The following is an 18942-nucleotide window of genomic DNA, read 5'->3' as shown; positions in this document are numbered from 1 at the left end:
CCTTTCAGAAGTGGTGTGCCGAGTCTTCATTTATTCACTCTAATTTAAGTTTTCGCGTGCCAGAAATACATTTTAAGGTCTCTTTCTATAAGTCTATAATATATAACTAAACTATTGTTGTATGTAAAGTAAATAAGGCTTTTAAAATGTTTAAGGAGCTTCATTTAAAATTAAATTAAAATGCAAAGCCCCTCAGACTGGTGGCCAGGACCCGGGCAGTGTGAGTGCTCCTGAAAATCAGCTCGCATGCTGCCTTTGGCCCGCGTGCCAAAGGTTGCCTACCCCTGGGCTAGGAGTTGAACAAGTTGGGTGCTATTCCGGGCTTAGCGACAGGCTCACTCTGTGGGCCTGGGCAAGTAATTTTGTCTCATTTTTCTAAGGCCTTAGGAGTAACCAGATATTTTTAGATGGTACGTGATTCCTCTATGGATACAGTTTGCAAGCGCTGAGGTCCTTCAATGAGAAAGGTGCTGGCTAGTCATGGACGATGCTGCTAATATTTCTTGGGCAAAGCATTGCCCAGGGAGATCTGCCCATAGGTTGAATGGAGACGGTATTTGACTGTGGGCGAGGAGACCTCAGTTCTGTTCCTAGCTCTTCTGCTAACCAGCTGTTTAGCATGTGAGCTCTCTGAGGCGGCGATTGTCTCTTGCATGCTTTGTATACATCATGCCTAGCACAACAGGCCTTCATCTCAGCTGGGAGCTCTAGGTGCTGCTGTAATAAAGGGAGCTGGGTGTGTAAGTCTGCTGTGCCAGCAACACCACCTCTTAGCAATCCGGTGCATTTCTGTCAGGAAGTAAAACCACAGCCTACTCTTCATCAGCCCCACGCTCATCTTGACATACATCCTCTTGGACAGTTGCATTGTTTGCTTCCAGAACTTGAAGGCAGTAACATGATAGCTGTACGGCAGCAGGTCACATTAACACGCATCGCTGCCTGGATTCCTGCTAAGAGCACATACATCATCGTACGGTAAAGCTGTCCTTAACAGTATTTAAATATTATAGCGAGGCTGAGGATTGTAAAGTAGGCACACTTACAAAATAGAGTTTAATGGGTTATTATTTAGCATAATAAAGGGAAGCAAAGGGCAGGCTATTTCCTGTATCATGGAATTATATGTGTTAATTGTACAAGGGAGCTTTAGCAAAATAGACCAACCAGGGCCAGATCCTCAGCTGGTGTAAAGCTGCGGGACTCTGGTGTTTAGTACTGGAAGCAAGAAGCAGTAGAGTTTTATCCCTGGCTGAGTCACTTTGGTGTCTTCAGTGAGTCACTGAGGCTGGAATTTTCAGAAGGTCTCAGCAGCTACACCGGGGGCCAGGTTTTCAGGACAGCAGGACAAGTTGGGTGCTGAGTTTTTCTAAATTCTGCCCTTCGGTGTCACATTGGGAGCTGCTGCATGCTGAGCACCTCTGAAAATCTGGCCCTTACTTAGGTGCCTCAGTGGAGCTGAGCTCTTCGGAAAATCCAGCCACAACCGTGAATGCTGAACCTTGAAATTCTGGCCCTGCGCTCTTCGAAAAATCTGCTCTTTAGGGCCTACCTCTTACAGAGGCTGAGCACCTGCAGTTCTCACTGACGTCAGTGAGAGCTGCAGGAGCTCAGCACCCCCAAACACCAGGCCCTTTGACCTCTGTGAGCTGCATTTTCCTCATTTGCAAAGTGCGGATCTTGATTCATACCCCACTACAGCACAAGGTTGCTGTGAGGACGAATAGCCATGAAAAACTCTGGAGATGGATAGAGCCTTATAAGTGTTTAGAATTAGTATTCATTCATCTCTGAGTAGGATTGAGTCCAAAATGAGTGTCCTGTCTGTGAACCTGACTAAATTCTCTAGGCAGAGTTTCTTTTTCTCCATAGCAGCCCCGCTCTCAAGGAATCAGCTCAGATTACCTTTTAACTGCGTAGTTCTCATTATATTGATCCACTTCCAGGCCAATAACCATATACAAAAATTGAGCATTTAGTAACTTTGCTCATTTATGCCGTGCTCACCGGTAGGGGAGCTGGGTCAGCCGGCTCAGGTGGGTGGCAGGAAAGGGTTTGCCTGCAGAGATGCTGTAAGGTATGATGCCTTGGATCCAGTTTCAGCTTTTCCAGCATGTCAGGGCAGTAAGCAATTAAATCAGTTACCTGGGAAGTAGGCCTGCTTCATGTACTAGCCATCTTCCTCTGAGCCCTCTGTTATACCAGGAACACCTAATGATGGAATTAAAGTTTCTTTGTCTGCTTTAGGTTAAGATGCTAAGCCAGCTCCCCAATTTAGATGCTAACTTTTCCATAGTGGCTCTAAGTAGCACAGGCATGTGCAGCAAAAGCACTGGCAGTTATTCTGCTAAATGAAAATACTATACAATAATATGATAAAATAACAACATAATGCATACACCCAGCTAGCACCTTGATCTGCAGAACCCAGGCTGGACTCAGACCACTAGATCCTCAGCGGGTATAAATCTGCATTGCTCCACTGAAGTAGCTATATCTGGTTACACCCACTGAAGATCTTTCTGCACCAAAATCCAGGGAAGAGAGAGATCCACTTCAGGTTTCTATTGTTGCTTAGTTTTTATTTGGATTATTAAAAATGAAATGTTGAAAACCCAATTTTCTCTTTCCACAAGTGAAGGGGCTGGTTTAATCCTTTCAGGCTGGACAGGGGAACTCCACTAGTCATTTTCACTTTCTGATCAGTTCACTTTTCGCTTCTTACTAAGCAGGATGGTTAAAGCACTAGCCAGGCAACGTGAGCTCAATTCTTAGCTCTTCCAGACTCTTTGTGTGACCTTTTCTCGATTTTTTTCCGCCTCAATTAAGCTGTAAAATGGGAGCAATAATCCTTGCTTTTGCCCTTTGTCTCATTGTTTAGCTTGTAAGCTCTTATGGCAGGGTCTGTCTCTTACTCTGTGTATGTACAGCACCTAGCACAATGGAGAGCGTATCCCTGTTGGTGCTTCTAGGCAACACTGTAATACAAACAATAACAATTATGCTTCTCTTTTCACTGAACAATTTCCCCCCTAAACCCACCTTCCTTGCCAAGAAAACTCATTGCAAAGTTCCCATAACCCCCTCGGCTAGCCTGAGCTAGGCAGACTGAGGTAGTTCAGAAGGAAGCTTTAGCCGTATCACAGATACTCGGCAGCAAACAATAATGAAAAGGCATCAGATGCAATTCCGGTAGCAATCAGCACAGCAGGCATTTAGGATTGCATCTCGCAGGGCTCTTACTTCCATTGGCAGCTCCTCAGCTAATCAATAGGGCCTGGTGCTAGAGGAATTTTAATTAAAGCAAAGATTTATTGGCAGGAGGTCTAGGAGGGATGTATGGAAGTTGTTATTTTACAGCAGGGGCCTGTTTTTCTGCATAGGATAGATAACATTTAAAACATATCAGCATCAAGTTTAGTCAAGTGGGTCTGACTACTGTAGGCAGCAGTAGGCTCTGACTGCCAATGTTAACGGAGCAGTAGCCAGGGGACATCTGTCTAATGCTGTGCTTTCCTAAAACGTATTGAACATCTGACTTTGCAAATATGCTTAACAATCTATACGGTGGGGAGTAATCCTTATTATTGGAGATTGGATGGCTTGGGCTTCAGGGTTACAGCGCTCCATAGCCATCCTGGTTCACTTTTGTTACCACCTGACTGCTCTTTGGCCTATGTAAACTAAGATGTGAATTAGTTCTTTTCTTAGCATAGCCACAAAGCCATTGTAATTAGCACTGTTCAGAGGAAGGAGATTTTGTGAAAAAGACACTGGAGGGAGGCATTGATCTGGGATCAGTTCCTGCCTCTGCCACGGACTCACTTTGTGACCTGGGGCAAAACACTTCATCTCTCTTTGCCTTAGTTCCCCTGTTTTACAGATGGGGATGATAATCCTCCATTTCTCCCATCCTTTGTCTGTCTTGCTGAGCCTGTAAATTCTTCAGAGCAAGAGCTGTCTCTTGCTTTGTGTTCATACAGCGCCTGGCACCAGGGGACCCTCGGCACTACCATCGTAGGAATAATAAAAAATGTGCTTGTGATTCCAGTTCAGTGAACTACCAAATCTTTGGCAGCGCCTGATGAGCAAGCAGAGCCTATGCTGTGTAGAAGCTGAAAAGCGTCTCCTCTTAAACAATGGTCAGAGCCCCGGCCAGTGTAAATCATCATCACTCCATTGACTTCAGTGTAGCTATGCTGATTTATGCCAGCTGAGGATCTGGCCCCAGAGATTTAACATTTCTGCTTATCTTTCATTTGCAACACCAGCGCTGCCATCCGTTTGTCAGGGGAATGTTCTTTAAGCAACAGGATTAGCAAAGGGTTGGGTTATGGGAGTTTAAATTCAAGTGACCTTTCCAGAAGCGCTGTGCAGAGGATGGGAGTTCCGTTTCATGACAGCTTTTGAAAACTGGCTTCATTTCGAATCGGCGCACAAGCCAAAAACTTTGAAATGTGTCGGAAGTAAAACGACAAAGACATTTTCGTTTTGAGTCACTTGAAAAGTTTCACTTTGACAGAAGGCAAAGGAGTTTTACGGTCTATTATAGTGCAATACAAAATGAAAAATATGAAATGAAAAGCCACTTCAAAACAAAGTATCACAATGTTTTATTCCAAAAATGTCAAAATGGGGATGTTTGGAATTGCCGGAACTTTTTTCTCTTTTATTGTCCTGAAAACAAAATTCCAGCAAAGTCAACTCAGTTTTGTGAAGCATTTAGATTTTGAGAGACTGTGGTTCTGTCAAACTTTCTCTGACCAGCTCTACTTTCCACGTGCATTGCCGAGTCAAGTGGACAAGATCTCCCACAAGGCCACAGAAAATCAGCTGGAAGTTGGGGATGCTTGCCAATAAGTGACTGTGCCTAATCCACTTGACTGCCCCGGCGATGTAGATATCCTTGCACCACGTGTTTGAACACAGGGCATTAGAGTTCCTAGGGGTAGAGCTCCGTGCCTAGAATTAGGGTTCCTATGGGTAGGGCCCTTGGCATTGGGGTTAGGTTTCCTATGGGTCGGGCTCTAAAGGCGGCACATCATTGTGACTCTGCTGTGTATCGTGTTACATTCATGCCTTTGGGGTGCGGACACTGCTAGTGCCAGCCCTGGGTGAGGTACGGATCAGATCCAGGGCCTATGGATCTCATGCATGAGTCTCCAGTGCCTGAGCTGTCAGTCATCACTAGAGGAGGACAGAATGCTACCCTGAGTGCTTGTGGTTTACACTAGCTGACCAGGTGCCAGTTAACTGTGGTGCAGCACTGCATACACCACCACTATCCGCCTATTGTATTTATTCAGCCGCCAGCACCTCACGATCTTTAATGTATTTATCCTCACAGCAACCCTGTGAGTTCGGGCAGCACTGTTATCTCAACTGTACAGATGGGAAACGGAGGCACAGAGTGAGTAAATGACTTACCCAAGGTCACACGGAGAGTCTGGTAGAGCAGGAACCTGCACCTGGATTTCCTAAAGGCCAGGCTAGCTCCCTAACCACTGGACTGTCCAAGAGCAAGCCTCCTGTTAAGAAGCACTGTCCAGCAATCATCCACCGCAGTGCCCCACAGTCTTGCAGAACCAGGCCCAGAGCTTGCAAAAAAGCCCTGAAACCCACGTTTGGTTCTCAGAGCTCCTCCTCCCCTCATGTGCTCATAAAGAGCCCAGACTCCCTACCAGCCAATTCTTGCCAGGTTGTAATTCCTGGCAGGTGGGAAATAAAAGGGGAAAGGAACATCCTGGCAGGAATCTGGCTGGCCAGCGGGGGCATCAGCCATTCTCCTGGATTCCCAGCAAGGGCACGCCCCTCTTTGGCAGAACAGGAGAGAGTGAAAGAGTTTGTCTGTCACTTGTTCTCGATAATGGATATTCCCCCTGGAGAGCTGCATCAGAACCCCAGGTGGGGAGCCAGTCTCTGGCAGTTGATATGCAGAGCCATGCTGCACTTGAATAAGGGAGAACAAGTCAGCTTCTATTTTTATATAGGCCTTTTATCTGTCTCTCTCAACTGTCTCAGCCTCTCACATTCCCTCCGTCTCTCTCTGTCTCTCTTTCTTCTCCCTCATTTTTCTCTGCTTTGCAGGCAGCACTAATTAATTTTTCTAATTAGTTCGTGTGTTTGTGCACACTGAAAATAAATATACAGTGCTCTCTGAGTGCTAAGTATTATTAATTAAATGGCCATTTAAGCCTCCTACTGCAGACTGAGGCATGAGAAGCTGGGTGTGAGAATCTGCACACGTATGTCTGTGGGCTGAATGTAAGTGCTGACTGTGTGTTCAGTGTATGTGAAGGTGTGTGTCAGTCCTGCACATGCCCTTTCTTGAGTGTGTGCTGTGTGTTAAGTGGGTGTGTGTAGGTAGAAATGCATGGGCTCTGTACACTCAGGGTATATATGTGTATGCGGTTGTGAACATGCGCTGTGTGTATGCTCAATGTGTCTGTAGCGTAAGTCTTTGCAACAGATGTGAATTCACTGTGTGTTTGAGTGTGCTGCATGCCTGCCTTCATGGTGTATGTGTAACTGGGTGTGAGCTCAATGGATATATACGTTCAGTATGCAAATGACTGTGCATGCACTATCTGTGTATGAGCGTGTACAGAGTGTGAATGAGCATGCATTCAGGTGTGTGTGCAGTGTGTGCCTTCGACGCATGTATGAATGTGCCCTCATTATGTCAAACACAGGAAACACCAATAAGATCTATCTTGGACATTTCAAAGATTTGCTTTAGGTGCATGGATAAGGTGCATTAATTTGTGAGTAAGCATTCCTAGGAAGAGAGCTGGGCCTGCCCTTATCACCTAGGTTTGGGGTCCTTATTCAGGATAAGAGTCTTTTCCTTCCTTCTCATCCAAAAGCTGCCTATTAAGTCATTTTGTATTTGGGATTGAGTATGGATTATTATAAATAATAATGTTATTATTATATTATTATATATTATATATTATTATAAATAATAATAATATAAATAATAATAATTAAAAATAATAAATAATTTATTATTATAAATAATAAATAAAAAATAAATCATGTATGTTCAGTACGACTCACTCATCGTGTCAGCTGTCGACATGGGAATATAGCAGCCTATCCTTTATGAATGCTAATTACCAGTAGTCTTGCCATTCCTTCTAATAACTCATGTGTTTTGGGTGCACCTCCAAGCATCTGGTTAATGGAGACACGAGTCAGCGGATCGTCCTGCAAGGCCAGCATTCGTGAGAGCAGGAAAACACTTGATTATGAGAGAGAAGCAATTTCAGAAAGTTGTTGGGCTAGATCTTCCCCGGTGTAAACCAATGTAGCTCCACCGGCTTCGGTATACACCAGGAGGGGAGCTTGGCCCACTGTTTCCAAGGCTGAATGTAAGGTCTATCTGAGGCATTGCCATGAAGTGCTGGATTCTCAGACCTGTACAACTGGTCTCAATTCTTACATTTAGCTCCCCTTATAGGACATAGCTGGGAGTAACTAAGACTGGCCCTATTATGTCTGGGTGTTACAGACTGTATGTTACATTTTGGCCTTAACTTTGAAGACTGCCCTAGCCACTTCTTAGACGAGGAACAGAGATGGTGATTAATAAATCCTCTGCTCCCAGGATCCTGCTAGATGGGAAAGAATTCCAGGCAGAGGAATGCGTGGCAAAAATGCTCAGAGACACACTGCTTTTCCATTGTCTAGAGCACTGTACATCACTGTCACAGCTTCTAGTCAGCAGACCATGCCTCTTTGGGGTCATGATGTGCCAGCTGGTATGGTAGCTAGCCCCTATCTGTAGTGTTCTGCTGAGTTCTGGGTACTTGCCCTGATGATACATGGAGAGTGTGAAGAGCCCCCGGGCATCCTCTTCCTTCCGTGGTGCAATCGTGAAATGCAGGTCAGGATTTGGCCTTGAGTCTGCAAAGTGTCTTGGGATACATGGAAGACACAACAAGAAGCTTATTATCAGCTTAATACCATTTTTTTTGTTGCTGATGTTCCCATCAGCCACACTCAGAAAGCAAAAATAATCCCATGCTCATTTGAAACTGCAGGAGGAATTCCAGGAGGCAGACTCTAGTTACCTGAACTGGGGATTTGATTAGGACATCATGGTTGTTACCTCTACTCTTGTGAAAAGTTCCACAGGTTATTCAGGCCCCATCCAGCAAAACACTTAAAGCAAGTGCGTAACTTGCAGCACGTGGCTGTTCCCCATGCCTTTGTATGCTTACGTGCTTAGTTGGAGGAGGGATTTAATGATCACAAGTGATCGGGACCTGGATTCATGTCTTATCTGAAGGGCTGCACCTCCAGCAGCTCAGCGACTGCTGGCATCATGGAGGGAGCATTTGGGTCAGTTCCAACTCTGAGGAAACGACACAGTCTCCTGAATTACCAACACCACTTCCCGTATCACTCTGGATTTCCCTGGGAGGCCTCTCATCAAAGCACTGACTGGGCTCAGCCCTGCTTAGCATGAGAAATCTGCCAGCATCAAAGCCCTGCCGGTGGTATAGCCGCAGGCTAGTTGCAGGTTAGCCGCTTACCTCAGTGCTCATGCCGGGGATATCAACAAACCCAGCCCCTGTTGTTTCTCCCCTCAGCTCTGCTTCCTCTTTAGCAAAGGAACACAAGCGAACAAACCAGTCCCAAAGCCCTCTAAGCAAAGGAGGGAACCACGACTGTGTAAACTATTCGGGGGGTCCCTAAGCAAAAGAGCATGACGGTCTTATACCCTGCTGCCTGCGTGTGAATTCCAAGATCTGACAGTCAATGTAAATATCAAGATGTCTGCATTTCTTTGTATGGAGAGCAAACTGTCCCCAAAGCCCCTGTAGCTCCTTGTCCCGATTATCTCTCTAACTGTGGAATCCCAATTATCTGTCTAGTAGTTTGGGTCAGTGGAAGAGGCAGTTAGGGTGATGAAATTTTCATTACAATGTCCCTCAGGCTTAGCTATATTATTTTCTCCCATTATGTCATGCTGTCAAAACCCATTACTGATGTGCGGGCATGTGGTTTGATCATTGTGGCTGATTTCTGTGGGATCACAGTTGATTAACACTGAATGAACTTGAGTGAATGGAGAAGGGATGTTTGTTTATCATGGTTCTCTCTATGGGTCTGTTCGGCTCTTGGGTTGCTCACTTAATCCGTCTAAGGATGCCTTGCATTTCAGTAGTGCTTTCCCATGTGGAAGCTTCAGAATGCTTTACATACATTGATTAACGGAGATGCCCAACCTCCCTCTGAGGCAATTCAGTGCTACTGCTAACAGGGAAACTGAGGCTCAGAGAGATTAAATTAATTGCCCAGGGTTATGCAGACAGTCTGTCGTAAAGCTGGGAATTGAACTCAGACCTTCTGAGTCCCAGTCCTGTGCCCTAATCGTAAAACATTTTCTTTTCTCTCTTCCTCTGTCTAACTTGGGTTCTCCACAGCATTGCACCCTTTGAGTCATTCACACCGATACAACGTGGTTGTGAAACCCTACCAGAACAGAACAATAACTTTCTGCATGGACTTTGCACTTGTGTAAATGGCTGCACATAGTGCAAGGCAAAGGACATCTGGCCTGTTGTTGTCTCAATGGATAATCTCCTGACTCCTTGTCTTCATCTTTAGCCAGAAGATTATGTTTCTTCTAACTAACATAGATCTTCTGTTCCAGGGCATGGGATTGTGCCAGAACTCTACCTCCTAACTGCCTCCTGATATTGGAGTATAAGCAGTCCCCACTCACATTACCCACACCATGGTGAAATGCCAAATTAAGAGCCTGGAAGAACAGAGCCCTCTGTTTAGCTAAAGATCGGGTATGCAACACTACTCATCATCTCTGATCTGGAGGGATGACCTTCAAGAGTGGGAGTCACCACATCCCATTCAGCCTTTGCCTTCTTTGCTGAACCTGGCAGCAAAGGGAAAATGAGTGGCCTCTGACTTTGGGTGCTTCCAGCTGGGTCTGATTTTCAGAAGTGCCATGGCCCGTGCAGCCTCAGTTGAATTCAGTGGAAGATGCATAGGCAGCTGGGAATTAGACATTAAAATTCCAGCTAATCCTCACTTTATGTCTTGGACAAAAGCATGTAAACTTGCTTCTAAATCATCCACATGCCCAAACCACCTGAACTGCCCTATATAATCTATTGCACCAAATTCCCTGCGGGGTGCAAATCGGTGATGCTGTATTGAAGCCAATGGTGCTGCGATCTTTTATGCCAGCTGAGGATCTGGCCCATTGTTGCTGTGAACATTCCTCTTTCCACGGAGAATGAGCACAAAAGGGGCAGAGACTCAGGCAGAGTGAATTCATTTAAAAACTCTGATGAATATTATTATTTACGTTAAAGATTCAACTAGTTTTAGCTATCAACCATCCAGCTCAAAATAAGGACCCAGCTGTCTCTTAAGAGTATATTCAGGACAAGGTCACATCTGTCCCATAAATCTCATCTGTATCTGTCACCAGACCCCTGCCTGGTGGCTTCCCCTTGAGAAAAGCAATTGCCCATCTTTCCAATATATTAAGAACTAGGTTTTTAGAAGCACTGACCACTCGCAATTCCAGCTGAAATCGATGGTGGGTTCAGCGGTTCTGAAAGCCAAGCCCTAAAGCTTTATTCTGCATCGCATGTTTCGTACAGTCTATATTCCAAAACGCTTTGCAGAGGTGTATAATACAATAGAAATGTCCATTGTCCCTCTCTCCCCCAGAGGAAAGTTCTGATTTTTCATCAAGAAACTGAGGACTTGACAACCAAAATGTTCAGTTTTTGACAATCAAAACCTGAAACATTTCAGCAGGAAACTAAAAATGTTTTGGTTTTCTGATTAAAAAGAGACCTCTTTTGAGGAGAGCAGACACTTCCCATGAAAGTTTTGTTTAGTCAAACTAGTTTTCTGTCTAGGTTAAGTTAAGATAGAAAATTTTAGACCAATCCTATAGGTAGGGCAATGATGGGATTTAAAACCAAACCAGGCAATTTTAACAGGCTCCAGAAGCTAACTTGGAGCTAGTGGAGGAGTTTGCGGCTGAGACAGGTGATGTGTCCACACTTCTGCACCTGCGTGGGAAGGCACATGGAAATTAAGATTAAAATAATAGAGGAAGAAGAATTCCAGGCTCTCTGACCCTGCACTGTTATTAGCTAGAGGGTATCCGTACCACATGCAGCTCTAATTATTTCTCCCATCTCACTCTTGCTGTTGGTTTCCTTTCAGCAGAGACATTAGTGTCACTGAGTAAAAACTTTAGGTGACATTTGGCAGGTGTCAAAGCAGTGTCATTGCAAAGAGAAAAATACACGTTCTGTGGTTAAACCCACTTGAAATCCAGTAGCTCTTACACACTAGATTCTTGGCTGGATTAAGTCTATGGTGATTCACTGGAATCAATGGAGCTATGTTGATTTGCACTAGCTGAGGATACGGCCTCCAGCTATTTAAGCCTGAGCCAAATGCCATCAGCCTTTCAGGGGTTCAGAAAGCAAACCCAAATCCAGAAGCCAAATGTCACAGTTTTGCTCTAACCCCATTTTCTATGCCTGGAAGAACTTTGAAGGCTATGTTAAAACTCCCACTGTGTTCACAAAAAGAAAAGGAGGACTTGTGGCACCTCAGAGACTAGCAAATTTATTTGAGCATAAGCTTTCGTGAGCTACAGCTCACTTCATCGGAGCACTTGTATGTCCCCAGTGCTGTCTGAAATGAAGATCCCAGTTTCACAGCATGGGCCCTTCTCTAGCTGAACGGTATCAAAACAATCAAAAAGCTGGTGAGAGAAGCATCAAGAAAAGAGCAAGCAAGCAGCAGAGAACCAGGAACACCAGCGTGTCAGCTGTCTCTTTTTTCCCCTCAGCTGATGACATGGGGCTGTCAGGTACTGTCAGTGTAATTATAGAAAATTGCTACAGGATAAACATTGGTGTGTTTGGAAGAGTAATTGTGCAGCAGCCTCGGGTTCCTTGCTGCATGTCAGGTAGGCACCAAGTTTAGCTCCTAGCTTTCTGACATGCTCGGACACGCCGAGGAAACTTATTCTGTCTTTTCTTCTTATTTGTGGCTTTCTTTCTCCCATGACAGCAAGCCAGTGCTTTTCTCCTCCCCCAAGCCACTCTCTCTCTGTGGGACCATAAAACTCCAGCCCTGGAAGTGAAAGTGACATCTCTCAGTGGAGTGAATTTCCCTTCTTCTCCTAGGGAGGAGCAAACTGATTAGGATAAGGTGAGAACAGGACTGGCATCTGAGCCCAAAACGCATCCAGACAATGGAGATCAGAAACAGTGTCACAGGCTTTCCATTTCATTATTGTTTTTTCATTTGCATGCCTCCCTGCGCATAATAACCACCATAATCATTAATAGACGCTATTATTACTAATTAGCAATCTGGTCTGGTTCTTATGAACCAATTTGCTGTTATTATTAGGATGAGGGAGGGTTTCTTCTGGTGAAGGCACTGGCCTGGAGCTCAGGAGATCTGGGTTCAATTGTTAACTCAGCCACACACTCCCTGTGTAACCTTAGGCAAGAGGGCGTGGTCTCAGCCCAGCCTGGCGAAGATCACCCGCTGTCCCTGGAGAAGAGTTGCAGTAGATGGACCCTCCCTGACTCCCTGGGGTGCACCAGGTCAGCCTGGAATGATGGCAGCCTGCCTTGACTGAGAGTACTCCCAACTGGTCTTCCCTTTGGAATTAGCTCTGTGTGAATAAGGAAATAAGATAGCCCTGGCTCAAGACAGCTAACAGGGCAGACCAGTGCCGAGCAGGCTTCCCCGACACCTCTGCCCCCCACAGTTCTACCAATGTGCCTTCATTAGATATTGGCCCAAGCTTGAAAGTTCAGAGCTGGATCCAAACTCCACAAAAGTTCAGCAGCCAGGGTTTTGGGTTAGGCCCATCTGTGAACTTAATTTCACAACACCTCATGCTCCCAATTTTCCAGGGCCCTTAACTTCCCCATCCCCTCTCATCCGCATCACTCCCTGACTCCCCAGCTCCTTTTCTCAGTCTCCTGGCTTTCTGTCTTCCCTTTGATGTTGACAGTGTACATGGAATTCCTTCTGAGGGCCACTAGAAGTGAGCTCCATGGATCGTTAGAGGACTGTGGCCCGTGCACTGAGAATTGTAGGATCTTAAACCCATCCCTTGTGGCCCATGCACAGAGAACACCAGACCTTAAGAACATCCTCAGACCTCAGGGTGGGGAAGACAGTTTAGATCAACTACAGGACTTGTAGGCAATCGAATAGCCAACATTTAAGAAGGAGGGGCCAAGCCAGGGGAATACAGAGAGACACATCTCCCCGAGCTGGAGGCGTTGAGCAAAGAGTATTCTTGTGTGGATGTAGATGGTATTTTAATGATGCTAATTCCCATGCCTGACTATTTTTCTCCCAGTGTCTAAGCACCTTGGTCTGGCTGATCCTGCCCTTCCGCCCCATCCATTACACCCCACAGCAATGCTGAGCAGGCACCGGCACCAATTCCCTTGATGAATTCCCTGGCTTGTTATTTGAGGGATCGGACAGGCATTGCGCTTTCAGGAGATTAATTTTTGATTTATCGCCAGCAACCGTGATTTATTCCGATCCTTCCCCAGGGTAAAGGCAGGGCTGTAAATATTTTAAATGCTGCTAGCTGGTGACAAGAAACATCACTGGATGGTAGCAGCGCAGATGGGGATTTGAAATCATAGCAGCCTTTCCACTAAATGACTTAAAGGCAACTCTGAACACTTGCTATTCTGTTTAGAATGGGGACAGAGGAAGGGGGGAAAAACTCACCTCATATTAAATTGTTACCTTATTAACTGAGACAATGTCTTCTGCTTTCTCTGCAGAGTCTATTTTCTCTCAGTGCTGCTGCTGATTGCATTGAATTGAATTTCAGAGCCTGCTGTGGCATCAGTGAGGGCCCAGTTTGCCCCTGGTGAGAGAGGCAGGGGTGGCTAATAGGAATCATGTTTAAAGGGGGTTGTGTAAGCAAACCCGTGAACTCAGGAATAATAACAATTCCTAGCACTTTCAATCTACATATCTCATAGCTCTTTGCAAAGGAAGTCATGGTCAATATGCCCAAAGTTCAGATGGGGAAACTGAGGCACAGGAATAGAGGTGACTTGCCAAAGGTCACACAACAAGTCAGTGGCAGACCCACGAATAGAACTCAGGTCTTCTGAATCTCAGTTACTAGGCCCCAAGGCCTCCAGCACAGGAACCTAGCTCCAGCCCGGAGCTGAGGGTTTGTCTGCACTAAGGATCCTAGCCACTGGAGTAGCTGCCCCTGGTCAAACCTCAGGTATGAAAGGAATACACTGAATCACCCTCACTCAGGCTTTGTCTGCACTGAGGGCTTCTCGCAGTTCCATCAACTGGAGTAGAAGTGCCAGTGCAAACCCCTAGTGTAGACAGGCAAAGAAGCTCCTTGCCCGGGGGTAATTCCCCTGTCTGAACAGAGACTGAGCTGTACCAGTGCCAGTTGCGGTGTAGAGGTGTTGCCGCTTTGCATGAGGGGGTTGACCTGACCGTCACACAGGTAACTAGAGTCAGGGCAAATCCCCAGCGTGCAAAGCCTCAGGCTTCCCTTCCTATAGGGCTCTCTTGCTGCTATGGCCCTGATCCCGAAGAGTTTTGAGCCGCTGCTGAGAGGTGCTGCCCCTTCGAGACCTATTAACTTTAGTAGAAGCTGAGAGTCATCAGCCCCCTCTCATGCTCAGACTATATAGCGGTCCCCTTCTCTCTGTCTCTCCATTTCACTCCAGTTCTCCTCTCCCCCCAGGGAGCACAAGAACTCTGCCAGGCTAGCCATAGGAGTGGCAGTGGAGTGTCACCCTTCCCTGGCCCTACCCAGAGGCAGGTGCGTACTGCATCTTTTCCAAGGGCATACCAGTCGCCATCCCTTGGAGCAGGGGTGGCCAACCTGAACCTGAGAAGGAGCCACAATTTACCAATGTACATTGCCAAAGAGCCACAGTAATATGTCAGCAGACCCCATCAGCTCCCCCACCCTGCTCCCAGCGTCTCCCACCCACTGGCAGCCCCGCCGATCAGCGCCTCCCCCTCCCTCCCTGCACCTCCCGATCAGCTGTTCTGTGGCGTGCAGGAGGCTCTGGCGGGGAGGGGGAGGAGTGAGGGCACGGCAGGCTCAGGGGAGGGGGTGGGAAGGGGTGGCATGGGGGCAGGGCCTGTGGCAGAACCAGGGATTGAGCAGTGAGCACCCCCCGGCACATTGGAAAGTTGGTGCCTGTAGCTCCAGCCCCGGAGTCGGTGCCTATAGAAGGAGCCGCATATTAACTTCTGAAGAGCCGCATGTGGCTCCAGAGCCCCAGGTTGGCCACCCCAAAGGAATCCCCCTGGAGCCGGCGTGGTGCTTTAAGAGCTTGTACAGCCTCCCGCTTCTGCCTGTAGTAGTAAAGGATGAGGATTGTGCGTGTGTTTAGAAGGAGGTCGGGTTGGGGGGGGGACAGCTGGTCTGGCAGAATCTCCAGTACGTTGCAGCTGTGGGGGAGTAGGAGACTCCCAGAGGACCTCTGCAGCAAAATTAAAAAGTGCTGGCGTTCCCTGCTAGAAATCCCTCGGTGTTGCCTTCTTGATGCTGTGCTTTATTGACGATATGAAGAACCTGATCAAAGAGAACCTAGATACAGATCCTTGTGGGAGAGGAAAAACAAACAGCAGCTCTGGCTAAGTTATGCAAAAATGCAAATGGGTTTCTTTTTTCAAAGACACGTTTCGTGCCCTTCTCTCCTGAAGTTTGAGACAAGTAGACATTTTTAGTGTTGTAAGTTAACTTTAGCTCCTTCCAGTCGCTCTTTGTGCATATGCACGTAGGTGTATCAGTATTGTTTCATCTTCACATGGAGGCCCTTACATTTTGCAAGAGTTCCTTAGATGGATTAGTAGTTACAAATATTTGTATCTGGGAAAAGGACCTTACATGCACTGGGAAGTGGGTTAGGCCCCATCATCTTGAGTTTGTATTACTATGTGTAACAATAGGAAAATCAATGAAAAGGCCTTTTGAATGTATGGATGTAAGGAATTTTAGACTGTCTGACAACTCATCCTGGACATACAAACAAGTATGAAGATAAGCAGAGAAAGGAAAAATATGGGTTGACTATGCCCATCCCATCTATCTGTGTCTATCTGGAACCCGTTAATGGTGCTCATGGCTGTAATATCAGACTGCCAGCCATCATCCATTGTGGGCACATGTGGAGAGATCACAGGACTCAGGACTGGATGATCTTTGGTGAACCACTTAATCGCCTTCAGCCTAAATGCAGTCCAACCGTCTGAATCTCCTCCCACACTCATTTAATATTCATGCCACCCCATTGACTTCAGTGGAGCTACTCCTGATTTACACTGGTGTATGTGAGAGGAGACTCTGGCTCCAAGCTACATCTCTGCCATACCCAGGCACTAGTCATGAATGATGGGAATGGAGACACATTATCTCAGTAATTGCCAGCAAATCTGAATCTATAAAGAAGGGGCTTTTGGGGAGAAAAATACAGTGGACTGGAAGAGTTTTTGAAGGACAGGGCAGGAAAACAATATTTTACTAAAATATGCCTGTCCCTTCTTACTACGGAGAGTTATGTAGGAAATCTCTGCGTACTCCTGTCTTTTTAAGCTTTGCATGTTTTTACAACACTCTTTCAGTATCAAAGAGAATTGCAATTCTGTACCACATTTAATGTTTGTGCATTTTGGGGTCAGGGAGGTACGGTGCAGCATCCCCAAACATTGTATCTATGCATCATAGTCCTGATACTCAGCAATACCAACAACCCCTGCTATTCCTGTTCCGTGACCCTGGCCCACACAGCTCTCCCAGGGCAGCTCTTCCTGCCTTTAAGAGCCTCTTCTGAGCAGAATTTTCTAACAGTGTACAATGTCTAAAGGGTGGATTGCAATAAACAAACAACCACTAGCACCTAGGGAGAGAAAACTTGGCTCCTTACACTCGTGATTTAAGACAAAGCAGGCTGATCCTTTGATTACAGTAATATGTTAATTCTCATTGTTCAGCATGATGACACCAAAGCCACACACTTAATGTGGCTCACTCTTAGAAAACACATTCCTTTTGTGGCCTTTCCCTCCCTTGACCCATGCTGCCAAGCCTTAAAAGTCACAGTGCTGTTGCTAGGACCTTGGCAGGTTTAAACATATGCCTGACGTTTGTATAGGGAGATTCACTTCACAGCAGGCAGGTCAAAGATCTGACTGTTTTTGCAGTGAAAGAATGGAATGAATGGGCAGCCTAGCAGCTGCTTGCTGTTTTCTTGGACTGTAATTATTCATCTACTAAGATACTCCCAAGCCTCCGCTGTTGGTGCGTGATTCAGGGACATACGAGATTCATGGGCTGGCAACAGTAGCTTTTGCACTGGTTCAGTGCCATGACTTCATGGGGAACTGGAACAGAGAATGGCATCTCCCGACAGACAGTTCTTTACAGCCCCATCCACAGGAGCTCTGAGTTCCACGCTGCGGCGTGATCCGTACACCAGCGCTAGCAGCAATCCCAGCCTTCGCATTCATACACACCCATTTTCCACTTCTTTGCCCTTATCTACACAGGCAGAAACCAGCTGTGTAATTCACCGCCGGTGATTTGCGGGAAGGAGAGTGCAGCGTATATAAGAAAATGGGAATAGACAGAGGAGCCCTCTAGTGGGCCTCTGTCTTCTGTTGCAGAAGCCACCAGAGCCCTATAAAGCAGCATTGTGGTTATGCAGCTAGGCCTTGCCTGTTTGTACATACACAGTAAACACAGTTCTTTGGAATCCAACTGTGTCTGTGCAATTTCCTCTTATTCTTAATGGTGTGTAAAAAGAAAAGACCCACCACTAGTGTAGACTCTATCCCTTTGGGTCTCATCTCAGTCCTTCACTATTTCTTTAGTTTATTTTCCAATGGCTTGGTGCCCATCTAGGTGAGGCAGGACTGGATACAGAGCAACTCTGAATCAGTCCAGCCCTAGTGTAAACAGGCCCAACTCCTCCTGAAGACAACGGGATGTTGCACCCCATTCCTGCATTTGGATGCCCACGTGGCTGCATTTGGCCATGCAAGTGCAGCTCTGCTGATAATAGCTCTTAGCATGTATAGAGGATGGTCTTGTGCTTAAGGCCAGGGGGAGGAGCCAGGAGAGCTGGGTTCTTTTCCTGGCTCTGTCACCAATTCTCTCTCTCTCTCTCTGACCTTGGACAAGTCACTTCCCCTATGTTCCTCAATTTTCCCATCTAGAAAATGGACATCATAATACAGGAGGCTGTGAGAATGTATGCATGTTTGTTAAGTTCTTTGAGATCCTTGTGTTCTAGCAGTGCAAAGGATTGTTGTCCAATGCCTTATATTTTCAAAGCACTGTACAACCTTTATCTAATACAGGTCATCATCCCTCATCCACCTTCCTTTTCTACTTTCAGTTTAAGTATCACTCCATTTGGGGCTCACATCTGTGGAATAGGGGCAGGGACCATCCCTTTGTTCTATGCTTGTACAGCACCTCGCACAGGAGGTTCTGGTCCATGACTGAGGCTCCTGGGCTCTACAGCAACACAAACAAATAATAAAAATATCAGGGTTTTCTCTTTTGCTCTGGGGGTAAGCTGAGATCCTTCAAATTTATTTCACTTGTGTGTAAAGCCAAGACTCTTTAGCTTCAATTAGTCTCTGAGCCCACTTTGCCACCTAGTGGGGATAGAGACAGGATGCTGCAGAATGTCAGACAGGGACAGCTGTACGTATCACAGGTTCCTCATAGTCACAGTTGGATCCTTCCTACCGAAAGCTGAGTCTGGAGGACTCTGATCAAGGCAGGATAGAAAAGGGAATTAAAACCCTAACAGATAGGCTGATTTCATTCTCTATGATAGCTCTGATTGATAAGGATGGTTCTACAGCCCAGTTACACACACCTGCCTGGTC

This window comes from Natator depressus, chromosome 21 (genome assembly GCF_965152275.1).
Source record: "Natator depressus isolate rNatDep1 chromosome 21, rNatDep2.hap1, whole genome shotgun sequence".
Taxonomy (NCBI): Eukaryota; Metazoa; Chordata; order Testudines; family Cheloniidae; genus Natator; species Natator depressus.
This window is presented reverse-complemented; position numbering follows the sequence as displayed.